Genomic DNA, 24,705 nt, shown 5'->3' on the forward strand with positions numbered 1-24,705 from the left:
TCAAGTGATGAATGAATAAACAAAATGTTATATCCTATATAATAAAAGCCTAATATGCTAAGTGTCCAGTTGTCTGATTGTCCATTCAACCAATCAAAGCGTAATCTGCTAATGATATGCTAAGACCACTCAACTGCTTGCTATGACGTGTACTGACCACCAGGGGGCAGACGCTCCTACCAGTAGATTAGCTTGCTGCTGGGGTCCTGCTGATCTGGACTGAGCGAGACGGGCTGGACATGCCCTGGAGCCGTTCTGCTGTCCCTCCCCAGCTGGCCAACCTCCTGCGTCCCTCCCCAGCCCCTATCATACTCTGATGGGGTCCCTCGTCCTGGCCTGCACCCTCTTGCAATCTGGGACCCCTTGGGGGATGTTGGAGAGCTGGTTTCGGCCCGATCCCGAAGGCCAGGCTGAGGGACCCCACTGGTGCATGAATTCGTGCACTGGGCCTCTAGTATTCACATAATGGAATACAGTTGACCCTTGATAGGGGTCTAGGGGTGTGGACACTCAGAAGTTTGAAAATTTTCATATATCTCCTAGCCAGCTCTCTGCATACTCAAGATTCCCAAAACTGACTGAAAATACCATTTGGCAACTAAAAGCAATGGTGTTCTGATGCACTCTACAACATGGATGAAACTTGCAATCATTATGCTAAGTGAAAGATAAAAGACCACATGTTGTATGATTCCATGTATATGAAATATCCAGAATAGGCAAATCTCTAGACACAGAAAGTTGGATAGTGGTTGCCTGGGGCTGGAGGTGATGTGGGAGAAGTAATGGTGTGAGGGGAATTACAGTGACTGCTAATAGGTACAGCATTTCTTTGTGGAGGAGTGAGAATATTTTAAAACTGATTGTGCACAACTCTGTGGATGCATTAAAAAAAAAAAAACATTGAATCAAACACTTTAAATGGGTAAATTATTTGGTATGTGAATGATAGCTCATCAAAGATTTTTTTTTTTCCTGCAAAAAGCTTTATTGTTTCATTTGGTCCAATGCATGGGAGAGGGCTTCAGGGTGGTTAAAAGAATGGCTAGTAGTTTCAGGGTAAGGTTCAAGTAAAAGCCAGACACCAGGGAAATGCAGAGGGGCCCCTCAAAGGCCTCAGGGCTCCAAAGGCTCCTAGTCGTGCTGGAGGGTGAGCCTTTCGAAAACACACTTGCCCAGCTCAGCTGGGGGCCGGCCAGCTGCGGAGGTGAGCCAGGCGTCGCCCATCTTCTTGATGAGTTTCACCTTCTTGCCCCGGAAGTGGTTCTCCCGGAAGTCACGGGCTGAGGGGCTGCGCGGGTAGAACCAGGGCCTGCAGCTCCCAAAGGGCCTGGTCAGGTTCCTCTCCAAGGCCAGGGCGGCCTCCATGGCATCCTGAGTTTTACCCACTCGTCTTGGGGAGGCTCAGCACGTCCTGGAGAGAATTGCAACTTTAGGAGCCACTTAGCGCCCTCCCGCTTCTTCTCCACCCACTCCTGCCCTGGAGGGCCACATCGTTGTGTTCTTGTGTTCGAAAAAGCAGCCCAGAGAGAGGTAGGTGGGAGCCTGCAGATGCAGGCCCTGCGGTTGGCGGCAGCCTCCCCCTCGGTGGAATAATTCTGACGGGTTTGGGAGCTCCTGGTTGTTCGGCAATAGGAGTTACGGTAGAGAAAAACCCGGTGTGTTGGCTGGTCCCGGAGGTGGTTCTGAAGGTGGTGACTGGATAAGACCCTGGAGGGTGGTCAGAGGCAGGAAGAAGGGGCGTCCCGGGGTCTGTTCCATCCAAACACTGTTAAAGCAGAGACAGATCCAGGACCGCCAAGGGCACTGCCCAAAGATTTTTTTTTTTAATGTATGTCAAAGGTTTAGCACATAATTGGTACTCAATAACTTCTCACTGTTCTGACTTTTTCCTCTTTGCCTGGTTTGACTCCAGCAATTGATTGTGAACATTTGCTCCTACTTGTAATGCCCTGGCTTTTCATTAACTTAACTACAGGCTCTCTCTTCGCCCTGGTTAAACACCTGGTGGACTGACTTTGTCTCCCTTACAGGCACTTGAGGATTCGGGGGCAGTCCGCCTGCTGTTCCTCATTGCTTGACTTCTGTGGTGGCCTGGGCTCCCCTGAATGTGCCCTCCTTCACAATCACCTTCCTGGTCTACCTTTCAGACCTCCCCCATCACCTTCTTAATCAGCAAATACTTGATAGGTAACAGCCTTATGCAGAGCACCACTAGGCATTGTGGGTGGTGCAAAGGGCTCTTTGGCTGTGGTTGGGGAAATAGCACACAGATATAAAAACACAACTGAGATGACAACACATGTCTGTTAAGTATCAATTGTGTAATTCTCACATAGGTGCTACGGAAGTTTAAAGAAGTGGGAGATCATTGGTCAGGGAAGTCTTAAAAAAGCAGTTGGTTTTTAACTGGGTAGGCTTCATATCGGAAGAGAGAATGGGGTATCTATCCCTTTCTCTTCCTGCCCAATAAATTTACCAGGCACACATTATATGCTAGACCAGGGCTTATAAAAAGAGTAAGATTGAGTCCTGCCCTCTAGGAGCTTAGTGGTGTGGGGAAGCTGGACTCACAAAGAAATGACAAGAAATCCTTGAATATAGAAGAGCAAATAAGATACTTTTCTGAGTTTGTAAAGACATCACAGAAAAACTGACCTTTGGACGTTTAGAGTGAAAGAGGCGAGGAGGAAGAGGTGAGGAGGCAGGGTACCGCAAAAGCAAAGGCCAGGGTCATGAAGGCGGGGATCCAAGGCTGGGAGCTGAGGCTGTTAAGGTGTGTTGGGGCTTCACTGTGAAGGCTTTGTGTTTTGCGTTAAGGCAATCCAAGGGTGGGCCACCCTTTCCACTTGTCTTAGGCAAAACCATCTAATCTCAGTTCTGCCCTTCTGCTGTCTCTTGAACATTAGCCTCGTCCCAATACTTTCTGAAACACGGGCTCTTTCTTACTTGCATTAAACTCTGAATGCTGTCAAGCCATCATCTCTTGAAGCCGTGCCATATAGGTCCTCAGGGAAGGCCTCCCTGAGCGTTCACACGTCTTAATGGAGGGCAGGGAGGAAAGCTTGATAGCAACCCCTGGTAGAGAGCACCAAATTCAGAATCAAAATCATGTTGATCCTGCAGATTTTTACCTGTGGGCAATTGCAACATGTCTGTTGCATGCCTTTCCAGATTTTATTTTGATTAAAGCATTTTCAAATGTAGGCTCAAACCACCCAACAAATAAATCTTTATAATGTTCCCCAATGAAATTAGTACACTCTTTATGAAAATTTTCTTTCTATATCCTGAAAAATTTAAGACATCTTTCTAAAAAAGTAAATCTCTTTGTAGATAACTGAGGATTAGTAGAAATGTATATAACACACTCAAATGTACTTGAGAAGTATTTTTAAACGGAGCACTGTACAGATATTATTTCTACTACCTACAAAGCAAAAATGAGATTGTAGTTTCCAAACTAAATAAAAGGGTGTTTGTTGACTGAATTCATACTCATTTATCACGTTTTCCTGTATGTATTAATATCTTTAACTGGCCAGTCAATCATACAAAAATTAAATCCTCGGTAAATCTTATCAGTACCACAAAAATAATGGCATTTCTGTTTACAAGGTGTGCAGAGCCTTTGATAATGACTGCAGACAGTCAATAAACACTGAGACATTTACATGGTCAGTAGGAGCCTAACTAAACTATCTAATCTTTCAAAAGTCAGTCAACACAATGAACGCTAAACCTAATCCTCTCAAATACTGGAGAGACAGTTTAGTGCTTTAAATACTACTCAGCCCCAAACCCCACACTAAAAAGAACCATTAAGGCTTTCTCTTAAACTCACAGAAGAGGGACATTCTGATTCCAGTTCCATTTTCTGATGGCAAATCTTTAGTTTATAATCTAAGTTCAACATCTGTGATTTGTGAACGGTGACATGTATTTTAAGTATTGTAGGACTTCACTAAAATGGGAAAGAGGAGTAGTATTTGACACTTATTTTAAACCTTTAAAATGCTCTCTCTCATTTTTTTTTTTTTTATTTTTTTTTTTTTAGATTTCAAGAAAGGAAAACACATTACTTGCTGGTTTTGTTTGCTATCACCAAGTAAACTCACATTAACTCAGAACTCCTGGATAGTTGGTGCTATATTTATTGCTGCTGTCTTTTTAAAAAGATGCTGAAAGAAAAAAAGAAATTCTATTAATTACCCATTTTCCCTCTTCTAGGCCTATGTTACCCAATGAAGATAAAGGTTTGAAAATTCTACGTAAAATCCTGATAAGAGGTTTGCATAAGGGAAGTTGAGAATTCCTGACTATCCAGTCATTAATTTGGATACTAAAAGAAACTTTGGGTTTTCAGTGCCAGAGAGAGAGAAGAAAGAAGGATTTCAGCATGACTTGTATAAATACCCTTCCGAATAGATTAAAAAAACATTTTTAGTGATTTTTAGAGAGAGAAAAAGGGAGAGGAGAGAGAGATAGAAATGTCGATGAGAGAGGAACAGCAACATCAATTGGTTGCCTTCCGCACCCCCCTACTGGGGATCGAGCCCACAACCCGGTTATGTGCCCTGACCAGGAATTGAACTGGTGACCTCTTGGTGGACGCTCAACCACTGAGCCACACCAGCTGGGCTTGATGATGTTTTTGTGTTGTTAGTCAATCATATGATGATACTTGGGAGTGCATTTGTTAGTTACTGGCTGGATAAAGTGAGCCCTGGCATTCCACTCAGAAAGAGTGGTTTTCCTGAGGTGTTTAATTGTGCACTATATTTTTTTCTTGTACACCATTCTGCGTGTTCCTGTTGAAAGAGTCTGATCAGAGAGGTTCTGATTTATTGCTCTATTCCACACCAGGGACAAGAGTGGGACTGAGAAAGAGTACTGTTGCTGCTGGTGGAACAGCTTTTTTTTTTTTTTTTTTTAAATATTTTTTATTGAGGTATTATATGTGTACATATCTTACCATTACCCCCCCCACCCCACACCCACACATGCCCTCCCCCCCCAGAGTTTTGCGTCCATTGTTTATGCTTATATGCATGCATACAAGTCCTTCATTTGATTTCATAACTCCCCCACCTCTCCCTAACTTTCCCCCTGTAATTTGAAAGTCTGTTTGATGCTTTACTGTCTCTGTATCTATCTTTTTGTTCGTCACTTTATACTGATCTTTACTATCCCTAAATGAGTGGGATCATGTGGTATTTTTCTTTCATTGACTGGCTTATTTCACTTAGCATAATGTTCTCCAATTCCATCCAGGTTGCTGCAAATGATGAGAATTCCTTCTTTTTTATGGCAGCATAGTATTCCATTGTGTAGATGTACCACAGTTTTCTGATCCAGTCATCTGCTGACGGGCACCTAGGCTGTTTCCAAATCTTAGCTATGGTGAATTGTGCTGCTATGAACATAGGGGTGCATATATCCTTTCTGATTGGTGTTTCTAGTTTCTTCGGATATATTCCCAGGAGTGGGATTACTGGGTCAAATGGGAGTTCCATTTTCAGTTTTTTGAGGAAGCTCCATACTGTTCTCCACAGTGGCTGCACCAGTCTGCATTCCCACCAGCAGTGCACGAGGGTTCCTTTTTCTCCGCATCCTCGCCAACACTTGTCGTTTGTTGATTTGTTGATGATAGCCATTCTGACAGGTGTGAGATGGTACCGCATTGTTGTTTTGATTTGCATCTCTCGGATAATTAGTGACGTTGAGCATGTTTTCATGTGTCTCTTGGCCTTCCTTCTGTCTTCTTTTGAAAAGCTTCTATTTAGGTCTGTTGCCCATTTCTTTATTGGATCATTTATCTTCCTTTTATTAAGTTGTATAAGCTGCATGTAGATGTTGGAGATCAAACCTTTATCAGTGATGCCATTTGCAAATATGTTCTCCCATGCAGTAGGCCTTCTTGTTGTTTTGTTAATGGTTTCTTTTGCTGTGAAAAAGCTTTTTATTTTGATGTAGTCCCATTTGTTAATTTTCTCTTTAGCTTCCATTGCCCTAGGGGCAGTGTCAGTGAAGAATTTCTTTTGGCATATGTCTGAGATTTTGCTACCTGTGGATTCCTCTAGTATTTTTATGGTTTCCCGTCTTATGTTTAAGTCCTGTATCCATTTTGAGTTTATTTTTGTGTATGGCGTAAGTTGGTGATCAAGCTTCATTTTTTTGCATGTATCTGTCCAATTTTCCCAACACCATTTATTGAAGAGACTGTCTTGACTCCATTGTATGTTCATGCCTCCTTTGTCAAATATTAATTGAGCATAGTGGTTTGGGTCAATATCTGGATTCTCTATTCTGTTCCACTGATCTATATGTCTGTTCTTGTGCCAGTACCAGGCTGTTTTGAGAACAGTGGCTTTGTAATACAGCTTGAAATCTGGTATTGAGATCCCTCCTACTTTATTCTTCTTTCTCAGGATTGCTGTGGCTATTCGGGGTCTTTTTTTATTCCAGATGAATTTTTGGAGAGTTCTTTCAAGGTCGGTGAAATATGCCATTGGTATTTTAATGGGGAGTGCATTGAATCTATAGATTGCTTTGGGTAGTATGGACATTTTAATGATGTTGATTCTACCAATCCATGAACATGGTATGTTCTTCCATCTGTTTACGTCTTCCTCTATCTCTTTTTTCAGTGTCCTGTAGTTTTCCGTGTATAGGTCTTTTACCTCCTTAGTTAAGTTTATTCCTAGGTATCTTAATTTTTTTGGTGCGATGGTAAATGGAATTGCCTTTTTAGTCTCTCTGTCTGTAAGTTCACTATTGGTGTATAGAAAGGCCATAGATTTCTTGGCGTTAATTTTGTATCCTGCTACATTGCCAAATTCATTTATTAAGTCTATTAGTTTTTTGACGGAGTCTTTCGGATTTTTTATGTACAATATCATGTCGTCTGCAAATAAAGACAGCTTTACTTGTTCTTTTCCAATTTGGATGCCTTTTATTTCTTCTTCTTGTCTAATTGCAATGGCTAATACTTCCAGTACTATGTCAAACAGGAGTGGTGAGAGTGGGCATCCCTGTCTTGTTCCTGTTCTTAGGGGAAATGTTTTTAGTTTTTGTCCATTGAGTATGATGTTTGCTGTGGGTTTATCATATATAGCTTTTATTATGTTGAGGTATGAGCCTTCTATTCCCACCTTGTTGAGAGTTTTTATCAAGAAAGGGTGTTGGATTTTGTCAAATGCTTTTTCTGCATCAATTGATATGACTATGTGATTTTTATCTCTCAATTTGTTTATGTGATGTATCACGTTTATTGATTTGCGGATATTATACCATCCTTGCATTCCTGGGATAAATCCTACTTGGTCATGGTGTATGATCTTTCTGATGTACTGCTGGAGCCGATTTGCTAGAATTTTGTTGAGGATTTTGGCATCTATGTTCATGAGGGATATTGGCCTGTAATTCTCTTTCATTGTGTTGTCTTTATCTGGTTTTGGTATTAGGGTGATGCTGGCTTCATAGAAGGAGCTTGGAAGTGTTCCTTCCTCTTGAATTTTTTGAAATAGTCTGAGGAGGATAGGTTTTAGTTCTTCCTTGAATGTTTGGTAAAACTCTCCTGTGAAGCCATCAGGCCCCGGGCTTTTGTTTGCCGGAAGCTTCTTGATGACTGCTTCAATTTCGTCCATAGTTATTGGCCTATTGAGCTCTTTAGATTCTTCTTGATTGATTTTAGGAAGGTTATATTTTTCTAGGAATATGTCCATTTCCTCTAGGTTGTCCAGTTTGTTGGAATAGAGTTGTTCGTAGTATTTTGTAACAATCCTTTGTATCTCAGCGGGGTCTGTTGTTATTTCACCTCTTTCATTTCTGATTTTGTTTATTTGGGTCCTCTCTCTTTGCTTCTTGGTGAGCCTGGCTAGAGGTCCATCAATCTTGTTTATCCTTTCAAAGAACCAGCTCTTGGTTTTGTTGATCTTTCGTATTGTTTCTTTGGTCTCTATGTCATTTATCTCCGCTCTGATCTTTGTTATTTCCTTCCTTCTGGTTACAGTGGGCTTTTCTTGCTGCTCTTTTTCTAGCTCTTTGAGTTGTAGGGTTAAGTAATTTATTACCATTGATTCTTGTTTTTTGCAATAGGCTTGTAGAGCTATGAACTTCCCTCTCAAGACTGCTTTCGCTGTATCCCAAAGATTTTGGATTGTTGTGTTTTCATTGTCATTTGTTGCCATGATGTTTTTTATTTCTTCCTTGATCTCTCTGGTGACCCAGTCATGGTTTAATAGCATGCTGTTTAGTCTCCAAGTGTTTGATTTCTTTGGATTGTATTTATTGTAGTTGATTTCCAGTTTAATGCCACTGTGATCTGAGAAGACGCTTGATATAATTTCTATCTTCTTGAATTTGAAGAGACTTTGCCTGTGACCCAGCATATGGTCTATCTTTGAAAATGACCCATGTGCACTTGAGAAGAATGTATATTCTGTGGCTTTGGGGTGAAATGTTCTAAAGATGTCAATTAATTCCATCTGGTCTAGTGATTCATTTAGGATTGCTGTTTCTTTGCTGATTTTTTGTTTAGAGGATTTGTCCAGTGGTGATAGTGGGGTATTAAAGTCTCCTACTATGATTGTATTGCTATTAATCTCTCCCTTGAAATCTTCCAGGAGTTTTTTTATGTATTTGGGTGCTCCTATATTGGGAGCATATATGTTTACCAGAATTATTTCTTCTTGTTGGATTTCTCCCTTTAGTATTATGAAGTGGCCTTCTTTATCTCTTGTTATGGCATTTACTTTGAGGTCTATTTTGTCAGATATAAGTATTGCTACCCCAGCTTTTTTTTCATTTCCATTTGCCTGAAAGATATTTTTCCATCCCTTCACTTTCAATCTGTGTGAGTCTCTTGTTCTGAGGTGGGTCTCTTGTAGACAGCATATATATGGGTCGTGTTTTTTAATCCATTCAGCTACTCGATATCTTTTGATTGGAGCATTTAGTCCATTTACATTTAAAGATATTACTGAAAGGTATTTGTTTGTGGTCATATCTATTTTTGTGTCTATATTCCTTCTTACCTGTTTATTTCTTCTTTTTACAGTATTCCCTTTAGCAATTCTTGCATTGCTGGTTTGGTGGTAATAAACTCCTTAAGCCTTTTTTTATCTGCAAAGCTCCTGATTTCCCCTTCAATTTTGATTGATAGTCTTGCTGGATATAGTATTCTTGGATTCAGTCCTTTGCTTTGCAACACTTTGTATACCTCCGTCCATTCACTTCTAGCTTGTTGTGTTTCTGTTGAGTAATCATTTGACAATCTGATGGGTGTTCCTTTGTAGGTAACTCTCTGTCTCTCTCTTGCCGCCTTTAAGATTCTCTCTTTATCATTTATATTTGCCATTGAAATTATGACATGTCTTGGTGTGTGTCTTTTGGGGTTGATCCTGCTTGGGACTCTCTGTACTTGCGTAACTTTTATCTTTCCCATATCCGGGAAGTTTTCTGTCATTATTTCTTCAAATAGATTTTCTAATCCCTGCTGCTCTTCTTGTCCTTCTGGCAGCCCTATTATACGCATGTTACTTCGTTTCATGTTGTCCCGAAGCTCCCTTAGGCTTTCCTCCTGCTTTTTAATTTTTTTCTCCAATTGCTGTTGAGATTGAGCTTGTTTCTGTACCTGATCTTCTAACTCACTAATTCGGTCCTCTGCTTCTTGTAGTCTACTGTTGAAACTTTCCATGGTGTTTTTGATTGTAGCTATATCACTTTTCATTTCTTCCTGATTCTTGCATAAGTTGTTGATTTTCTCATCCATCCGATGTATAAATTCCACGACCATTACTCTAAACTCCTTTTCGGTCATGTTGCAAGCTTCAGTTTCACTGATTTCCTTTCTTGGCGACTCCACATTTTCTTTCCTCTGTAAGTTATTTCGTTTCCCCATTCTGGCTATCACCAGAAAGCTCAAGCTTCCGTTTGCGTGGACCTGGGCCGTGTGCTGTGGGGACTTCACTCCACCCGAGTTTCACTGAAGTGCTCTGACACTAGGACGTGTGGCTGCCTTTGGTTGGTGGGAACCAGACTTGCCCAGGGTCAGTGTCCCCAGTGTTCCGTGTGGTCTCGTGTGCACACTTAGATTCAGGGACCCTGTCTGCACCACACTGTTGGTATGTGCCGAAAATGAGATCCTTAGCAAGTGCCAGGAGTCAGAGTTTCCCTTTGTCTGCACCAGGACTAGAGTGTCAGAGTCTCTGTTGCCTTGTGCGGTTTCTCGTTGAGACTCAGGGTCCCTATGTGTGCATGCACCAACAATTGGGGTCGCTGGCTCTTAGTGTGAATGCGCTGTGAGTCAGGGATCCCAGGCAGCTGTGTCCGGCGTGCCAAATTCCCTGAAGTGGAGCTGCGACCTGTGTGTGCTCTCTCTACTGAGCCAAACCGGCTAGGGCGCACACTCTTGATTTCCTGAAGGTGAGCTGGCTCCGTGCACTCTCCCGGAGTCCCGGAAGGGGGGCGGAGTCCGTCCTGCGCGCCAAATTCCCCCAAGGGAAAGCCCCTCTGTGCAAGCACTAAGATTCCCTGAAGGGAGAGCTGTGACCCGCAAGCCAAATTCCCCCAAATTCTCCGAAGGGGAGCCCTCTGTGCGCACTGACAGATTTCCCCAACAGGGAGCTGATTCTCTCCTGTGCGCTCTCGCGCGCGCCAAATTCCCTGAGGGGGAGCGAGTCCCTGCGCAAAGCTCTGCGGCTTGGGCGAGAGGCGGATCTATCAGTTAAAATGGCGCTGTCTGCGCGCCTGCGGGGTTGGGGTAGGCTCTTTGACTCACGGAATTCTGCCGGGACGTCTGGATTCTTGTTGTTTGTTGGTCTGAAGCTGTGATAGCAGTTCTCTGTCCCCAGTGGCTGCAGGGTCCTGGTTTGTGTCAGAAGCCAGGATCCGAGTCTCAGGCAGCTCTGTTTCTCAAGATGGCGTGGTCTCCGCGTCCGCAACAGCCGCGGAGATGTGTCCGCTTTGTGCGCGGGGCTCCGCTGTCTAGGACTGCCCGGTTAGGCAGCCCCTTGGAAGGCGTGCAGAGTCTAACTGACCCTACCTCATACACACACACACCACACACGTCTACACTCTTCTCTATGGGTTCCTCACTCACACTCTCTCTCTCCCTACCTTCCTGCCGGTCGCCATCTTTTTGCTGGTGGAACAGCTTTGATGAGCCACTTTCAAAACAGATGTGGCCTTGCCTTGGAAATTGTCTAACACAATAGAGTGCCTGAGGTCTGATGTTCAATTCTCTTCAGGCTGTAGAAACGAGGGATTGTTTGGCTGACCTGGCATTCTGCCATGTCAGAGAGCCCACTGGAATCTCGACTTTGTTATTTGCAGGAAATGGCTGGAAGTCTATGAAAATCTGGAATCCAGGAACAGGATTGAATCATGCCACATTATGAGGTCACCCTCTCTGTATCAGGTCAGTGATTGAGAGGGAGGAGGCTGGTTTGTTTACTTTGGGGTGGGGGAGTGGGGGAACTCACATGGGCAAGCCCCTAATTCTAGCATCTTTGGTCACCATCAAGGCTTAGATTTAAGAATTTCAGGCTTTTTTGTTAGTGGACATACAAATACTCTGTGAACTTGTGGATGAAAAAAGGGAGATTTCTATGGAAAGTAACCTAAAGGGGGATCTGTCTGATCATGAATTCCTAACTGGGCAGGTCATGGTAGGTAGTCATGTCCCAGGAACATAACTTCTTTACTAAAAGTCTTATCTTTGCTTTAAGCAAGCCCTGTCCATTGTTTTTGTGACTCTGGGTTAATATACCTTCGAACTGCTCTGCTTTCAAACCCCTCATTCTAAAGCATGCAAGAGAGTACACAATCTTAATTATCCTATAATCCAATCATTGTCTGGCTTTCTCCCACCTTCATGTAATCTTTCTTAGGTTCCCTTCCTAATTTAAAATACATAAAGGAAACTGCAAACTGTTGTTCTTGGGAGTATCTATCTCAGTCTGTTGAGGTTTTGCTTCCAGGTGTATCCTCTGTTTGGCTCAAATGCATTTTTATAAAAATTCTCTATAGTTTGGACATTCTTATGTCGACAAGGTCCAACAATCCTTTAACTCCATTGGAACCTAAAATCCATTGATTTCAAGTATATTTTTATTGCCCCTCACTCCTTTCATGTCCTTCCTTCCTAACTCAGTTTAAATCTGTGGTCAAACCTTTTAATAATGCTGTTGAATATACTCCTACCTCCCTTGTGCCTCTCTCATTTTGCTGACTGACTTGGCTACACTATAACCTTTGTTAAACTCAACTTTCCCCTACTTCATTTACATGGTTGAACTAAGCTGGAAAAAAAACAAAAAAGCATTCTACCAAGCTGACTGGTCTTGTTTTACATTTCTGATTACTCATCTCTAGTGGAACCTTCAAGCTGCCCCGCAATCATACTATATTCCCCTAGGCCATGCATTTGTTCACGCTACTGGAAGACTTTGCTTCCTATATACTGAGAAAATGGAAGCCATCAGAAGAAAACTTCCACGTGCTCCCACAACCACATCTGCCCACCTACCAGCATCTGGGCTCATAGACTCTGCCTTCCCTCCTGTTCTTCTAGGTGAACTCTCCACACTCTTTACAAAGGCCAACATCTCCACCCACCCGATCAGTCAAGTGTAGTGCTGCAGGTACTCCTGCTCTCTCTACTACATCATGAATTTCCCCCTCTCTTTCCCAGTACCAGATAAGCATTCTCTCATCATAAAAAACAACAACATAATCCCGCCCCCCTCCCCAAACCCAAATCTCTTCTGATCCCTCTTCTCATTGCAATTTACCCTTCCTCATGTTTCTCTCCTTTCCTTTATAGCAAAATTCCTCAAAAAAGTTGTATCTTCTTGCTGTCTCCAGTTCTCTCATTTCTTTTTCTTTAACTACCACTATTCACTGAAACTACTCTTACAAGGCAACCACAGCAAATCCAGTGGTTGATTTTCAGTCCTCATCTTGCTTGACCTCTCAGTAGCATCTGAAACAGTCACTCTCTTCTGTTATAAATATTTCCCTTACCTGGTTCCCATGAACTCCTGATTTTTCATCCACCTCATTGCTTTTCATCCTTCTTGCTTGGTTCTTTAAGTTTCCTTGATCTCTCTCTGTTGGAGTGCTCTAGGATTCATTCAGTCCTAGGATCTCTTCTCTTTTCCATTTATATTTACTACCTCAATCTCACCCAATCTCAGGGCTTTAAATGTTATATATTCTAAATTTATATCTTCAGTCTGTGCCAGTTCCCTGTGTTCCAGACCATACACCCAGCTTCCAAGGTAATATCTCCACTTGGATATCTAAGCAAATATCTGAGAATCTGATTGCCCACCTTCATCCAGAGAAATTCCCATAATGTTGCCCTTCTCAGTTGGTGGCAACTTCATTCTTTCAATTGCTCAAACAAACAAACAAATCTTGGCATCACCCTAACTCTTTAACACCTCACATTCTAATTCATTAATAAATCTTTCAAAATATATTAAAAATATGACCACTTCTCATCATCTCCATTATTACCACCCTGATCCAAACTACCTTGTAGCTGATCCCACTTCTGCTGTATCTGGTAAATATCAAAGCTGAGATTCAAACCCAGTTATTCCATTTTGAAGACCTTGGTCTTTTGTCTGGGCTCTGCTGTCTCTCTGCCTCTTTACCTTGGTGGCTGCAAATGTAGGAATCTCCCTTATATCCTTTCCCATTCTTTCCATTCCTCCTTAGTAATGGAATCTTACTACATTCAAAATGACACTGTGACCAAATAAAGACTATCCTTCTCAGCTTCATGTACAGATAGATTGGCCATGTGACTAAGTCCTGACCAATGAGATAAAAGAAGATGTTGCTTGGTGGAACTTACAGAATAATTACTAAGTAAGGGAAACACACAGCTGGTCCACACCCTTTTTGCTGCCTGAATTGAGGACTTGGTGGCTGGAGCTCCAGCAGTGTTTTTGTTTCCGGAGATGACCTTGAGTATGTATGGAAGCCACTCGCTAAAAAGCAGACATATAGAAGCAGTCTTGGTGTCTCGTGACTTTATGGAGTTGCCACATCAGCCCTAGACTGTGCTGGTCCATATCTGGACTCTTTCACATGGACAAACAAAGGCCACTGTAGTCTCTTCTCTGTGACTTAAAGCTTAACATAATTCCTGTTAATTTACCTTGTTACATATTTCTTCTGGATCTTTTACAGAACCTACAACAATTTTGACATTACAAAAATCTATGATAAGAAGATAATAATAAGATTGTCCATTGTGTCAGAATTTTACTTATGTAATGTTTATGACTTATAAAAGAAAACAATTGATAGTCTTGATCTTTCCTGTTATTGAGATTATCTTAAATCTCCAAATCACAAGTCTACCTCAGGGCTATGAATTGTAGGCCTATTTAAGCAGAGAAGCAGTTGAATCTTACAAATGTGGAAAGTTGGTTGGGAGGTGGTTCTGTGTGGAGTCCCTCTTGAAATTCAGGCCATAGGATCCAGATATCATTTATCTCTAAGATGAATTTTGATTGATGGAGAGAGCATGTCCTTCAAGCGCTATCTTTCACTAGTGTCTGGACAAGTTATTATTATTTTTATCTGTAGAACAGATACTAAAAATAGCTATTCCATAGGGCTATTTGAGATAATAAAATGTATGTGAAAGGGCCTAGTGCATAGTAATCATTCAATAAATATTTGTTCATTCGTCTTGATAATATATTACATTTTATAAATGCTTTAGAATTTTAAAAATGTGTTCACATTCTATACAGTTACTGTCAAAACACCAAGCACCAATTACACTTCATCTAAGAGCTTTTGGATGGTTGTATTTTAATTACTTTAGGATGTGACCAACTTTTGTGGAGTTGAGTTAGTTGGCTTCACTATTCCCCTGCAACATTTCCTTTGCACTTGTTGATTTCCATGGCTACATGATAATTGCTTCCTGAGAAACAAAGGAACACATGTGTTTAGAAGTAAAAAGGAAGCATACAGATCACCTATTGAACCATAACCCTGTAAAACCTGATATAAATGGAAACTTTTCTTTTTATCATAGTGTGTTTGAAGTGAAGGAATTCACATTAGTCATTTGCTCAGTTTTTAGTCTATGATAGATGTCCTTGTAAGGGGACAGATTGTGTCAGGCCTTGTGAACCTAATATACCCCAAAATGTTTTGTGAGATAGAGTGTTTTTACAACATCAAAATTTCTGAGTGGTGGCCAATCTAGAAAAGTGATTGTAGGTAATGGCAAATTTGAAGGTAAAGAATGAGTGGAGGAAGAAATAAGTCACCACTCTAAAACACACTGGCTCCTTTTTACTACACTGATTAATTGATTATTTTAGCAAACATTTATTGAGGAGGTCTATATATGACATCTTGTACTAAGTGCTCTGAAAACTCTGAAGGTGAATCAGGGCCAGAGGTGGTCTTCAAATAATTCATAGCTTAGTATTGGAAATAAAATATATATGTCCTCTACCTAAATTATGTCCTATGTGAAGTAAAATTCAGGACCTAAGGTGGCTTTGAGAAGGGAGATGTCTGTGTTGAGACATTTTAAAAAAATACATAGAAATTAGTTTACCAGGTAGACAAAAGGAACAGCATCTACAAAGGCCCAGAGGTAACCAGGCTCAGAGTTAATGGATCAGAGATAGGCAGAGATTGATCTGGAGAATAAGAGCAGATTAAGAATGTCTATGTTGGGGATAGCATTATTAGTAAGTGGGTGTTTGATATAGAGACAGGCTTAAAGTGGGGAGGGAATGCTATAGACTGAATGTTGGAGTACCCTCAAACCTAATCCCCAGTGTGATTGTATTTGGAGGTGGGGCCTTTGAGAGGTGATTAGGTCCTGAGGGTGGAGCCCTCATGAATGAAATTAGTGTCCTTATAAAAAGAGACCCCAGAAAGCTCCATTGCCCCTTCTACCATGTGAGGACACAGTGAGAAGATGGCCATTACTGGACCAGGATGCAGACTCTCACCAGACAGTGAATCTGCTGATGCTTTGATCTTGGACTTCCCATCCTGTGAAAAATAAATGTTCGCTGTTAAGCACCCAGTGTATGGCAATCCGTGAGAGCAGCCCAAACGGACTAAGACAGAGAAGAAAGTTAATGAATTCAGTTTTGGACATGTTGAATGTCAGTGGGACAGGATATTCTGGTGGAGATGTTATTGTAGATTGTTAGAAATAAAGTTTGGAGCTTAGGAGAGAAATGCAATTAAAGATCTAGATTTGGGACCCATCAACACACAAGTGGAGGATGAACTCATAAGAGTCTAACACAAGAAGAAAAAATTGAGGACAGATTTCTGGGAAAATACTACATTAAAGGGACAGGAGGCTGAGAAGGAGAAGTCAAGGAGATCTGATGAAAACCACAAGAAAACGTCAGCTTCCACCTTCCCCCACAGTAGAGTCCTTTTTTAATGATGGTTGGGGAATGTCAAAGCAGAAAAAAAACATACCCACTAAAGGTGCATTTAATCAGATCCTTTTTTTTTTTCTTTTGAGGTTCTTTCCTAGGGATTTGAGATTCTTTTTTAAAATATTTTTTTCTTCTCACCCAAAAATGAACTCCAGGAGTGTACAGCCTGGAGAATGGAAGGTTCTAGGACTCATGTAAAAAGCAATGGCCCTGAGTTATGAAGCTCCATTGAGCCAGGAAGGCAGTATCACACAGTGGTTATGAACTCTAGCATTAGACTGATCTGCATTCAAAGCCTGGCCTTCAAGTCTAGAGGTGAATTTTCCCAGCAGGCGTGTGCCATCCTGGGTGTGGACTGCAGGTACCTCGTTCCCAGATCCCACCCACTCTCAGTCCAGTTGGGATAAAAGAGAAATTTCTCCTCTGACCTGTGGACTTTTCAAGGGCTTGGTACATATGAAGCTCTTACATATATTGATTTCTTTTAAAACATGGATGAGTAAATTAACAAAACATAAAAATCAGTACACAGGAAATAACTTTATAATAAGTATATGAGCACTATAGTCTCATAACATTTTTATGGGTCACTGACATTTTCAAAACTCTGACCATTGAACATGAGAGACACATCTATATGTGTCCATTTAAAAAGAAATAGGACAATCTTACCATAACAAAATTATAAAGCAGTTGATTTTTTAAAATATTATCCTCAGTGGTTCATAACCTTGTTCCTTATTAAACAAAGACATAAATTAATCTATAGTGCCTTTTATTTCTTGGCACTGTTCTGAAGACCTTATTTGCATTAATTAAATATCCCCAACAAATCTATGAGATAGAAGCTTGTCTATTATGTAGATTAGAAAACTCCAGGCACAGAAAAGTGCCCAGGGTCACATCCTATCTAATAAAAGAGTAATATGCAAATTGACTGTCACTCCAAGACACAAGATGGCTGCCCCCATGTGGACACAAGATGGCCACTACAAGATGGCCTGCAGGGGAGGGCAGTTGTGGGCAGTTAGGGGTGACTAGGCCAGCAGAGGAGGGCAGTTGGGGGAGACCAGGCCAGGAAGGGAGGGCAGTTTGGGGGGGTACCCAGGCCTGCAGGGGAGGGCAGTTGGGGGGGCCAGGCCTGCAGGGGAGAGCAGTTGGGGGGACCAGGCCTTCAGGGGAGAGCAGTTGTGGGTAATCAGGCCAGCAGGGAGGGCAGTTGGGGGAGACCAGGCCTGCAGGTGAGGGCAGTTGTAGGCGACCAGGCCTGCAGGGGAGGACAGTTAGGGGTGACCAGACTGTCAGGGGAGGGCAGTTAGGGGTGACCAGGCTGGCAGGGGAGGGCAGTTAGGGGCAATCGGGCCGGCCGGGGAGCAGTTAGGCGTCGATCAGGCTGGCAGGGGAGTGGTTAGGCGGTGATCAGACTGGCAGGCAGAAGCGGTTAGGGGCAATCAGGCAGAGGCAGGTGAGCAGTTGGGAGCCAGCAGTCCTGGATTGTGAGAGGGATGTCCAACCGCCCGTTTAGGATCGGGCCTAAACGGGCGGTCGGACATCCCTCAAGGGGTCCCAGATTGGAGAGGGTGCAGGCTGGGCTGAGGGACACACACACACACACACACACACACACACACACCCCGTGCACGAATTTTGTGCACCAGGCCTCTAGTAGCTAATAAGTAGCAGAGGTAGGATTTGAACCTAGGCAGTCCAAATCCAGGGTCTGCATGCAACTGCTACATTACTCAGAAGGACACTTTAGCTTCGGTACCTGACTGTTTATCTGGGACCGCTATTGTTTATCACTAGTACAGAAGGAAAGCTACATTGGGCATGCAAAGTGAGGCTTTCTCACCAGGGCTTCAATTGGCACAGGGACGATGGGGGTATAAGGGGTAGGGTGGGGTGCCGGTAGGTGATGAGAGATATATTTGTGTTAAATCAAGACAACAAGCATGATAATTATTTATACTAATTGCAATCATCATCACACAATGATCTTATTTCACAATTTACCTCCTTCAGTACCATTGGCAGGTGACTTCAGCCCCTTGTGACAAACCCTGATTCCTAAGCTAAGAAAGAGAGAGGCTCAGTGCTTGTGGACAGGACAGGGCCCAAAGTGTGTGTGGTAGGGAGCCTCCAGGGAACACACTGACCCTGGCTTTCCTCTGAGATCCTGAAGGAGCGTTTTCTCAGGGGCCCTTGTGTGAAGGGCCTAATCTTTTAGTTGGTCTCCAGGAGCTCACACTGATGGTCCCTTCCTTATCTGAGGGGCAACTGAGAGAAATCTCGGAAGGAGTTGGGCAGAAGAGGCTCCAAACCATCAAGTAGAAACATTTCTGCTGCCTTGTTGGGAATTGACTATAAAATGAATATTTGGAATCACTCTAATGAATGTATCCAACATATACTACAACACATATCTTTTAAGAAAACAATTGGGAACAAAATATTTTTCAATATTTTGCTCAATGAGGACGTTTTACAACTTCTTAAATATATTTAATATCACTTACAGAAGAAAAATACATAAAAATAAATCAGATTAGGCTTTGTCTTTTGATTAATGTCTTTTTTAACCGAGCAGGAAAATACTCATTAACAAAAGTTTTGAGAACAATAAACTAACTGGAGGCTATTAATATGAAAATATTGTCAATTGTTCCTCCCGGGGAAATCTCCCTGGACAGCCCACTTCCTGAAAAATGACTCAGCAAAAGCTCCCAAGAAGAGTTCTATGTGTTTAATGCAATTGTTCAGGCCAGTGCTTATTTCTTATCTATAAAGTCCTCTTTGATTGATGATTCATGTTTCTTTTCAATTATGGGCTTTGAATGCAAACTATTTCTTAATGTAAACAAATGGCTTGGGTATTTAAAGCAAAACATTTCCGTTTGTTTAGTACTATTTCCTATTTGATGCCTGAAACCATATTTTGGAGGGAATTGTTTGGTTTTAAAAGAGGCAAAAGAGAATGATTGTTTAGAGGAATGTGTGCCAAGGAGGGGTGCACTTGCAGTGGGCAGCCTGCCAGACATGTGTGGACTCAAATGGGGCACCCGGTAGCCTACCTTTTCATAGCATGGCCCCCAAAAGTTAGTGTCCTGCATTCTGATGGTAAAGATGCTGGTTTTCCTGTGAGAGTAAAGGATATCTTTGGCTTCTTGATAATAGGCCTTGTAGCATATCTTGAAATTCTCAGTTCTGCTGAAGAGATCTGAACTAGATGAACAGAGGATAAATTACACATAGATAAGTTGCCAAACATTCTAGGGAAAAAAAAAAAAAAGAGCAAGATATTTGGTGATTTCTAATGACATTTTACAAACTGCCAATATAGAAGATAAAATGAAAACCTGGAAGGGCATGAGCCACTTTCAATAAAATATGTAGCAAAAGCTGACCACTAGGTAGCACCATAATCTAGCTCTCTGACAATAGGGTTGACTTGATTCTGTGTCGGCCAGGATGAAAATGTTTAAGATTTACACCTGGGAAAAGATCAACAAGGGCGCCCTAAAATTTTTCAGTCAATGGACCCTAATATCTATAATAATAAAAGCATAATATGCTAATTACACTGGACAGCCAAACGACCTTCCGAATGAAGCTGGGCTGCGATGGCTGAGGCAACTGCCGTGGCTGCAACAGCCGAGGGCAACCGCTGAGGCTGCGAGGGCTGAGCCCTTTGCATGAATTTCATGCATCGGGCCTCTAGTAACAAATAAAAGAGGTATAAGATTCAAGTATTTACTTGGTGAAGGTATTTCTGCTATGGCAATTATGTTCGAGAACTCAGAAAAACAGACAATGTAGGTGATTGGAGAGATTTTACCCTGTCTTAGTGAAACCACAGATTTGCACAAAGATAAAAGAAATAATCACAAAACAACTAGTCCAGAATTTTCTTGTCGAATTGGGAAAATGCCAATTTAATTAAGCGTCAACAGCACTGATATTTGTTTCAGAGGGTCATTATTGTTTCCATCATTCCTATGTAAGTCTTTCATTCATTCAGCAATCATTCATATACACCCACTGTGCGCCTAACATTATACTGGTTGCTTTGAGTCTAGAGAAGCATAAGGCAGATTCATTGCTCATTGTCCAGGGAGGTAGATAAATGTATAACAGAAACAATTTAATATCAAGGGATAGATCTTCGCTAAAGATGTGTTCAAAAGAGTTATGGGAGCTAGAAGCAAATCACTCCCCACAAGGAGGTGGCATTTGAACATGGCCTTAAAAGATGAGTATTTATAACAGCTAACTCCTACTTATGCTCTTCATGTGCTGAACACTCTCCAGAGTGCTGTGCCTAATAAATGCTTAAAAGTCATGTAATCTTCACAACGACCACATGAGGTAGGTGATGCTATTATTATCCCATGTTACAGATAAGAAAACAAGTTTGGGGAAGGCATGTACAGGGTTCAGAGATGTATAGCCTGTTCCGGGGAATAGAGCTCAGGTAACAGTAATGATATTATGATATTCACAAAAACACCATATCCTCTATGACTTTATAAACAGAAAAATGTGATGAGTTATATCAGAAATTTAGAACAGATTTTTATAAACCATTTTCTTAATCACTTAAAACTTTTCTTAATGACTCAAAGAACTGTAGGAATATAGTTTATTGAGGAAACACAGATCCATTGAAAGACCAAAATGCTTTCTACAATAAAATATTACATCCTAAATTTTGAAGATGGTAAGAAAAAAAATATAGAATGGCCCTGTTGGATCACAATTTTGAGTAACATGGATATTTTTTAAAAACGAACTTTCAACTAACAAACCATATCGTTGTGCGTCTCCTGAAAATAATAATGCTATAATTTTAAAATTTAACTGAATATCCATGTCTAATGTTGAAATACTACTACTAATATAACTAAAACAACTTTTAACTATTTTATTTTAGATAGCCTTTGCAAGTCAAACTCTGTGATATCATGATTAAATATTTATTGGTTGTCCGTTACTTACAAAGCACTGCCCTGCTGTGTCAAGATTATTTATTGAACAAATATTTATTGAGCACTTAACTTGTGCCAGCCATTATGCCAGTAGCTGTGGGTATAGTAACAGTAGCCGCAAAACAACAGTAAGGGCCCAATCTCTGCTTCCTCTGCATCTCCATACTTGTCGCCAGCGGCAACCCTTGTTCACCACCCCAGTCACACTCACTTCCCTGGCCATGGCCTCTTTCTACATTAGGGGTCCCTGTTCCCACCTGCTGTGCATATGAATTAGCCATGGGTGCCAAATATCCATTCTTCAATTCTCAGTCCCAGTGCTCTTCCCACACTGATGTTTTGTTCTCTTCTGAGCCTCTCTTGTATTTTTTTTTAAACTGTGTTAACTGTTTTTAAGTGTGCAGTTCAGTGGTGTTAGGTATATTTACATGGTTGTGAAATAAATCTCCAGAAGTTTTTCGTCTTGCAAATTAAAACTCTATACTCCGGGCAGGTAGAAGAGGTATGTATAGGGGGATAAATAGTGATGGAAGGAGACTTGACTTGGGGTGGTGAACACAGATGATGTACTATAGAATTGTACACCTGAAACCTATATAATTTTATTAATCGAGGTCCCAATAAATTCAAGAATAAAGGGAAAAACCCTATAAAACTCTATACCCATTAAACAACTCCCTGTTCCGCTCTACCCTCAACCCCTGACAACCAACATTCTACTTTTTGTTTCTATGAATTTGACTACTGTAGATACTTCATATAAGTGGAATCATACTGTGTGTGTGTGAGTGTGTGTGTGACTGACTTATTTCCCTTAATATATTGTCCTCAAGCTTCATCCATGTTGGAACGTGAGACAGGATGTCCTTTCTTTTAAAGGCTGAATAATATTCCACTGCATGTTTGTGCTACATGTTTTTTACCCATTCATCATTCAATACATAGTTGGGATGCCCTTCCTGGAATTTTTACTCCTTCTTTTCTAATACTATTTTTTCTCTCTCTTATATTAAAATTATTCAGGTATTTGTTTTTCTGCTTTCTCATTTTTATGTTTCTTTTTCATCCATCCATCCAACAAATATTTATTGTGTGTTCCCTATTTGCCAGGCACAGTTCTGGGCACTGGAGATACATCAGTGAACAAATCAGAAAAAATGTCCTGTCCTCATTAACCTTGCATCCTAAGAGGAGAGACAAATAATACACAAGGTAAATAAGTGAACAGTATGCTGAAGGTGATAAGTATTAAGGGATAAAAATAAAGGAGTGGGGTGGGGATACAAAATTCCAGATCAGATTTAAAATATTGGATTTTGTTTCCAGTGAAGGCATCACTGAGGTGATGACTTTTTTGTTGAGGTGCTATTGCAGTAATATATATTTTAAAGTTTTTATTATAATTCATTAGCATTTGCATCTTTAAATATAATGTTTAGGTTTTACTTTGTTTGCGGTGGTAGCTTTTGATTAAAGTCCTGAAGGAAGTGATGGAGTGAGCCAAGTGGATATCAGAACAAGAGTATTTCCGAAAGAGGGGCGAGCACGAGGTGGAGCATGCCTGGCATGCTTTTTAGAAAATTCCTAGATATTTGATGTATTTTGATGCTATGATATATGGTATTGATTTTGGATTTCATTTCTTAATTGTTACTAATATATAGACTTATATTTAATTTTTTTCATCTAGAGACCTTGCTAAATTCACTCATTAATTCTGTTTGTTGATCCAAAAATACTTTTCTCTTACTGATCTTCACATGTTTTATTTCTTTATCTTGCCTTATTGCCTTGGCTAGGCCTTCCAGGTCATATTTAAATAGAGTTAGTGATGTTTTCCTGAGCTAAGGAGGCCAATGACATTTTTTTCAACTAGTGAGATGTTAGTATGTTTGTTTGTTTTTTGCGGGGGGGGGGGGAGGCGGGGAGCAGATTTCCTTTATTATATTAGGAAATTCTCTTATATTCCTAGGTTACTGATTTTTTTTTTTTTAGTGACACGTTGAAACATATAGAAATATGAGAACTACCTCTAAATGTGAGAGAATTACTCCCACAGGAAGGTATGAGGTAGTGGTAGGCGGGTGAAACTCAGACTATACCAGGGCTCTGACCATAAGTGAACACCAGGTTATAATTGTCAGGTTGGGCCTCCTCTCCTTTTGGTACCCTCCTCCAACCTTCCGGCCACCCCTGCCTTGCCCCCAGGCTCTATGTTGCCTAGAGACCTCAAACAGCGGAGGGGGCACCTGTGCCAGGGAAACACATGCACATAACGCTTCTACTGGTGGTTCCAGTACAGAGTGAGGAGGCTGGGTGGGATTCTAGTCTTGGTGAGGGAGGAAGGTAAAAGACTGACCGAGTTTTATTCGATTAATAAACTTAAAAAGGAAGCTGGGGCATATTTGAAATCTTGCTCCCCGGCATATGTCATCAGTTTGGCTCAAAGAAACTGTTAACACTTAAAAACGCAGACATTGGTTTCTAATTCTAGAGGGACTAAGATTCCTAGCGGAGTAATAAGACATAGACTCAGCTATGCAAAAGGAAAAAAAGGGGCCCAGAAAGGGGCCTCAGGAACAGGGCCTTATCAATACCACACATAGCCTGAGTCTGTGTCCCAAAGATCAGCTCAGAGCAGGAATTCCCAACCTTGGCGCTATTTGCACTCTGGGCTGGATAATCGCGGGGGGGGGGGGGGGGCGGGGGGGGGGGGGGGGGGGGGCGCGGTTGTGCTGTACATCGTAGGTCACTCAGCAGCATCTCCCTCCTCTGCCCACTAGATGTCAGTACCACTCACCTCCAGTGGTAGCAATAAAAAATGTCCCTGGACGTTGCCCTGGGCTTGGGGAGGGACAAGAACCACTGGCCTAGGGCCACTTAACCATCTGACAGTCAGGTTTGCTCTAGGAAGCAGTCAATCATTCTGAGCTGCAGCTGGGAGGAACAGAAGGGACATTCTAATCACACACACCATTCACTTTTATGGGCATCTTGGAATAATGGCTGTTTAAAAAATTTTCCATTTCCTCCTTTTCTTTTCCTTATTTGGCGAGTTTGTTGTCAGCATTACGGGATAGGGAAGGTTGTTTTTCTTAAATGTTACTTTTGGGAGGAGATCATCTCCTGTTCGTTCAATCTGTGTGGACTTCCGGCAGGAAATGGCACTCCAGGAAAGTTTTGAATAAAAGGAAGATGCTGGTTAGGCAGTGGAAACAGGAAGTTGTTGCCTGTGTCTTCTGCGGCTTAGAAGAAAGTAGGAGGCA

General features: G+C 41.5%; 1 protein-coding gene and 1 long non-coding RNA gene across 3 annotated transcripts in view; one reads left to right on the forward strand and one right to left on the reverse strand.

Moving 5' to 3' along the window:
* Positions 1–977: 977 nt before the first annotated feature.
* On the reverse strand, positions 978–13,645 carry LOC129152037 (uncharacterized). Its single transcript, XR_008558767.1, has 3 exons — positions 13,546–13,645; positions 2,950–3,134; positions 978–1,806 (listed from the first exon to the last, which is right to left on the reverse strand). It is a non-coding gene; the product is annotated as an uncharacterized LOC129152037 (long non-coding RNA).
* A 268-nt stretch (positions 13,646–13,913) lies between these two features.
* Positions 13,914–24,705, forward strand: part of EXOC6 (exocyst complex component 6) — a 159,559-nt gene continuing 148,767 nt past the window's right edge. For both annotated transcript variants that reach the window (XM_054728794.1, XM_054728795.1), the window contains exons 1-2: positions 13,914–13,986; positions 22,550–22,651. The gene's annotated coding sequence lies outside the window, so the exon portion shown is untranslated. The remainder of the gene's footprint in view (positions 13,987–22,549; positions 22,652–24,705) is intronic.

Source organism: Eptesicus fuscus, chromosome 17 (assembly GCF_027574615.1).
Source record: "Eptesicus fuscus isolate TK198812 chromosome 17, DD_ASM_mEF_20220401, whole genome shotgun sequence".
NCBI lineage: Eukaryota > Metazoa > Chordata > Mammalia > Chiroptera > Vespertilionidae > Eptesicus > Eptesicus fuscus.